The sequence below is a fragment of the Lepeophtheirus salmonis genome, chromosome 14 (genome assembly GCF_016086655.4).
Source record: "Lepeophtheirus salmonis chromosome 14, UVic_Lsal_1.4, whole genome shotgun sequence".
Classification (NCBI taxonomy): domain Eukaryota; kingdom Metazoa; phylum Arthropoda; class Copepoda; order Siphonostomatoida; family Caligidae; genus Lepeophtheirus; species Lepeophtheirus salmonis.
In genome coordinates, this window is record NC_052144.2 from 17,180,262 (window position 1) to 17,186,261 (window position 6,000).

The window sequence follows — 6,000 nt, forward strand, 5'->3', positions numbered from 1 at the left end:
ACTTTTAACGTTATTATTTGTATAATGACTTCTCTAATAGAACCTATTCGTTTTCAATAATAAATATATAATGAACCCAAGAAACTCCTTTATTTTTGAGCGCTAAATCCAAAAACTGTTTACAGTTTTTATCTAGATTATCGGGTTTGAGATAAATCTGAGATTATAGTAATTCGGTCCTTTTATCGTTCATACTTATTTTTTACCATTAAAACATTCACCAAATTGAATTACGATGAATAAAACTGACTTAGAAGGATTTTTTATTATTATAAAAAATGTTTTTATTGATTATATATCTTGTTCTGAACTCATATTATAGTTGGGTCTAATGATGTGAAATTCATTGCTAACTTATGAATCATTATCATTAATAACCATCATCTTTTACAAGAAAACAAAGATTAACTAAAAAAATATATATACTACTATTATATTGCAAATCCAAGCAGGTACATAAAATATTATCTTTCAGATTTGTGTCACTAAAATCATGATCTTCATTTGAAAAAAATAATAGTCAGATATTTTACAAACCTCTTACTTTCTATAATTGTTTTTTTTAATTTATTAAGTATGCATTGAAATAACTTTTTTCCTTCTAAAATAAAAAAAATTTAATTAAAAAAAAGATGGTTTATTTGCAAGTATCATTAATTGATATGAAATATAATTTAAAAAATAGTTTAACTAAACTGTGGAAAAAAATTAATTTGAAATTGATCGGTCCATTTCTAAGAATGAAGAGAAATGGTAAGAAATTTTTCAAGAATTGATAAAAATAAGGTATCAATATTTTTACACAAATTAGCTTAAATTTTATTTTAGAACAATGACTGTCTTATCTATTTTTCACGTATTCGAAAATTATACTGAGAGTCTTCAGAAAGGTGTGCTCTATACGTAGTACACATACAGCGTCTACAGAATTATTATCCATTTTTGAATAGGAAGGAGCCACTTTTTAGGGAGAACATAAATGGCACATAATGGGTAGTTCTATAAAACTTATTCTTTCAAAAATTTAATTTGACTTCCTTGTACATTATTTAATAAATTTATTTTTAACAAGTGACTACTTTCACCTAGAAAGTACAAACAAAAACCTTAATTAAATTTAAATTTCTTAGTATTTGTTATGGAAACTTTACAATCTGTTAGTAATAATGTTGCACTACACTTTTAATTTAAAAAAACATTTCTCTAAGTTTGAGTTGCCGAGGACTTGTTCAATTTATTTTTCTTGAGTGAATAAAAAAATAAAAAATTCGACATAAGATATAGATTTTTTCAATAACGGCCCGATATATATATTTAATTTGTAAAATGTGTAAATATTGATCATAAGTTTTGGGATCGATTTCGACAAAAAAATCATGTATTTACAAGCGTGTATATCAATATATTAAATATACTTTTTGACGAAATGTCCGAAATTATCCTTTGATGAAATTTCCATGCAAATTATCGTTAGGCGAATAGTCCTAGAACCATTTTTTACATACCGAAGTGCATTAAATATAAAACTCTATTCATACATTGAAAGTAAAAGAAGCAGGTGACAAAATGTATATTTCAAATATGTAGGAGAGTGGAACAATTCACTACAGAGTTTGTTCCGTTCAATATAAATTTTTCATTTAGTGTTTATTCATATTTCTAAATTGACTATACACCAACAAATAGTCTCAGGTAGGGCTGCTAGTAAACTTTTCAAAAAAAAACAAGACAAGGCTATATATAAACCAACATTTAAAAAACACATGCCTACAAGAATATTAATATACCGGGTGGTCCAAGGAAATCTGAACACTTACTAATTCCATAATTAATTAAGGTTGAGTGATTGAAATTAATTCATATTTCGATATATTAAAGCATAAACAATTAGTTTCAAAACAAAGCAAAATAGAGCTGTCCAGCTTACGTACAAGTTATAGTTAATTCATTAATTTTATCTTGTTGAAGTTTAAAATTTTAGGTGTCCCATTTAAATGGACCACTCTGTAATGAGTTATTTTCTTACCTTTATTTAAGAATTACAGCGACTCCACCTAGACACTTTCCTCAGTTACCATTACAACCGTCCCCGGGGCACCTGGAGTGGGGGCTATGACCTCTCACTTATTTGCAATATATAAAGTAGTGACTAAAAGTAATGCATAAGTAATGTCCGAGACGTAGGTTCCAAAAAAAAAAACATCCTTCGGGAGGAATCATTGTTCTTATAAGAAAGTCACTTAGTCCTCAAATGAGAGAGTCAGATCCTGAAGGGAATTATTTAGTAATAGAGATGGATTTTCTTCGAAAAAAACACCGCACTATATTCGTTATATGGTCCAAACTTTAAATCCAAGCTTTGGTTCCCTAACAATGAAAAAGTCTGACCCGAAATCTGAGCATGAGTATGTAATTGTGGGTGACCCCAACATTACCCGTCACATGACACTTCTGTCTATGGGAGTTCCTGTAACAAAAACAATGGCAAAGATATAGAAAAGGTTATTAATAAAAAAAATTGTGGACCTGGGGCTTGTGTTTGATGATCTATTACCAAAAATGACTTTTACAGGGATTACAAGATCTGGTAACAAAATACAAAGTCGATTTGATTATGTCCAGTCTTCAAGTAGATTGGCAATTTTTTTTGCAGAAGTAATGGTGTTCCCACCGTACATTTCTGGTCAAACTCCAGTTTTTGCAGCATTCAATAATTCATCGTAGCCTCGAAGATCCTTCTGGAAACAGAATGTGTCTCTCCTGGAAGAAGAAGGAACTTGTAACGAGATATCTGAAATCATTAAAAGGAACAAATTGTTATAAGATGCTGGTAAAATATATTCTTTCATAAAGGAAGAGGCTTCCTTTCGCAGGGGAAAAAAAGCGTCTGGAAGAAAAGAGGGATGATAATAATAACACGAACGCAAAATTGGAGGAGATTATAGAATATGAAAACATGAGAAAACAGATAAAAATAAGAATTAACATGGTGGAATTGAATGTAAAAGGGAACTTTTCCTTCAAACATCATGAAAAATTGCATACCGGAGGAAAAATGACTTCCCTAAAACTTACCTCAGGCGAAATATCGGAGGACCCTGATAAAATTTCCGTAGATTTTATTCCAAATTATATAGATGTTTGGTCTAGAAGTCGAACAGACTATGTTACTTCCGTTTGAACTGGAGGATTTTGAAAGATCCAAAAAAATGGAAACCTTCGTTATTTCAAATTTGGAATCCTGGAAGAACTGAAAAAAAATTATCAAAATTATTTAAATCGTTATATATTTTCAAACAGAGACTCACCCATCACTGAAAAAGAAATTAAGAAGTTCATCCAAGATTATGATAAACAATTTAAAAGCACTGGACCATCAGAGTTGCCTTTTGAATTTTTCAAAAGATTTAAAAGTTTACTTTCTCCAATCCTCAAAGAAGTGTTTAAGGAAATATTCAAGAAAGGTTTTGTTCCTAACTTCATGAGCACTGAATCCTTTACTTTAGTCCTAAAGAAAGAACAAGTCAAAGTTTGAAATAAAATTACAGACTAATTTCCCTCTTGAATTCCTCTCATAAAATACTCACTGGAATATTGAATCAAAGACTTTCCCGGATTCTCCATACATTATATTAACAGATCAGAAAGGAACAGCTATATAGGTAAGGGCTCCCGGATGGGTTTGTTAACATGGGCTTGGCTATCCATAAGAACTCATCTAGCATTGACATTCCCGGTGCTTATTTTAAGTTTTGCTTTCAGTGTGGAGTTCGGGCAAGGAGATTTGCTATCGTCATCCCTCTTTTTAATCGCAATGAATGGATTGAACGAGATTATCAACAACAACTCCAGCCTTAGAGGTCTTAAAATAAATGAAAAGTCACCAAAGTGCTTATTATATACGGACAATCTTACTTTATTTCTAACAGGAACACAAGAAAAACAGATATATTCCATCTCCCACGCCATTTAACTGCTTCAGTATTTCAAAAAAAAAATCGGGTATCTCCATCAACATAGAAAACTAGGATCTTATCCAACTGTGACGACTATGTTAAGACATATGATGGTCTTAGCGAGTTATGACTTGTTGAGTATTTCTCACTTCTAGGGATCGAAGTTTCTAGCTGCAGTTCGATGCTGAAATAAGAAATGAGGTAAAACATTTATCTACTTTACAGAAAGTGTCAGATTTTTCAGTAATACACCACTCACTAGATATGAAAAATTGAAGGCCTGGGATATAAATATCCTTCCAAAAATATTCCATCTGCTAAGATACGCGCCTTTTCCAGAGAATATGTGAGAGCATATATAAGTTAAGGCAAGATTTTGTAAGGGGGCATGCAATAGCATACGTTTAAAGGTCGAAGATTAATGCTCCAACAACTCACTGGGATCTTGGTTCTATGCACATAGAAGGTACGTAAAAGGCGCTGAATCTCTCGGTGTTAAAATTACTCAAAAGCATTGGGGAAATTAAAACAAAATTCTTACAACGGATTGGTTTCTGTATGGGTCCATCTGAAATATTTGGAGTGGTGAAAAGATCGGGTCATCATTGGAGGAATATGTTCTCAGTATGGAGCACTATCATTGAGAATGCCCTTCCTTTACTATGTTCAAACGGACCACTTAATTTTATTCCTCGACTGAACAGTAATGCAGGAATTACTTCTGCAGGCCAATATATATCAGACGGGAGCCCCGTGTTGAATAACTTCTTTCTATCCCATAGAACACGGCGGATGTTCTCTGGGCGAGATTTCAAAAGTAACTATCTCGGCCCTCTGATCTCTGCATTCATTGCCTTAGAACTCATTCCTAACAAAATGATAAAGTAAGCTTCAAATGTTAGTTTTGGTCTTGAAGAGAAGGATCCTTCATCAATCACAAGGCTAAGGTTCAAACAGCTTTGTATTAGCGATGGCCTGTAACATTAAGATCCAAACCTTATATTGAAGAACCCATTCACAGACCCACGTCAAAAATGAATGAGGTACAGACTATTGTTACAAATAAGTCCCGGGAAGATCCTAAGGAGATAAATTTTTATTTTTGCCAAAAAGAATTGGAGATCTTTTTTCATTTATTCTACCAATGTTTAAAAATACCTCGATCCTTAGGATGGTGGAGGAAGAAGGCTGGAGAAATTTTCATGCAAGATTGAGTCCCTCGGATTTGCTCATTGTAACATCCTCACGATATAAGGATAGGTGAAAGATTGGGTGGCTCATCTCCAAAATACAATGTATAATATACGCAGCGAAGCACAAGAACCAGGAACTCCCTTCTTGGCTTTGTGATTACGTCTTTGAAGCGATATTAATTCTCGGCTCCCTCCCCATCGAAGGGAAATACTAAGAGCTAATAAGTAATACAGCTAATATTCCTATCACTACAACAAATATACTAGTTTAAACTTGTAGTGTCGACTAACGGCTACTTGTCGGAGCTCGCTTGAGAACCTCATATCTTGATCTGATTAGTTATCAACCGGTTTTTCTTCTTGCTTTTCTTCCTTCATTTAAACTTATAATATTTCAAATTCTTAAATTGAATTATTTTTATAATTATAATTTGGGCATTGTATGTTTTCTGATTTGGATAACAAACTTTTATGATTTTTGGCTGATGTAAATAAAATAAAAAAATTAATAAATTATATCTTGTTGAAGTTTCAAATTCAAAGTGTCACATTTTAATTTACCACTCGGTAATGAGTTATTTTTTACCTTTATTTAAGAAATACAGCAACTACTCTTCACTTTCCTCAGTTACCATTGCATCCACTAGGGGGGGGGGAGTTATGACCTCTCCCTTATTTGCAATATATAAAGTAGTGACAAGCTTTTTGGAAATAGCTAATAGTAATGCATAAATTATGTCGGAGGAGCACTTTTATTACGGTTATAAATGAAAAAATTTTCGCTATGTAAAAACGAAAAAATAACCTTGTAACCCTCACCATTTGGAGAATGTTTGCAAGACCAGCTTAGC

General features: G+C 32.3%; 1 protein-coding gene across 7 annotated transcripts in view; it reads right to left on the reverse strand.

Annotated features, from left to right (window-relative positions):
- Nucleotides 1-5,483, reverse strand: part of LOC121129701 (uncharacterized) — a 371,351-nt gene extending 365,868 nt beyond the window's left edge. For 2 of the 7 annotated variants that reach the window (XR_011783465.1, XR_011783464.1), the window contains exons 1-7: nt 4,498-4,824; nt 3,916-4,140; nt 3,588-3,862; nt 3,309-3,508; nt 3,076-3,250; nt 2,527-2,791; nt 2,027-2,467 (exon numbers count right to left, since the gene is read on the reverse strand). The gene's annotated coding sequence lies outside the window, so the exon portion shown is untranslated. Of the gene's footprint in view, nt 1-1,542; nt 1,699-2,026; nt 2,468-2,526; nt 2,792-3,075; nt 3,251-3,308; nt 3,509-3,587; nt 3,863-3,915; nt 4,141-4,215; nt 5,037-5,114 lie in introns of those variants that run through there. The other 5 variants (XM_071893234.1, XM_071893235.1, XM_071893232.1 and 2 more) reach the window with 5 other exon arrangements.
- Between the last annotated feature and the right edge of the window lie 517 nt (nt 5,484-6,000).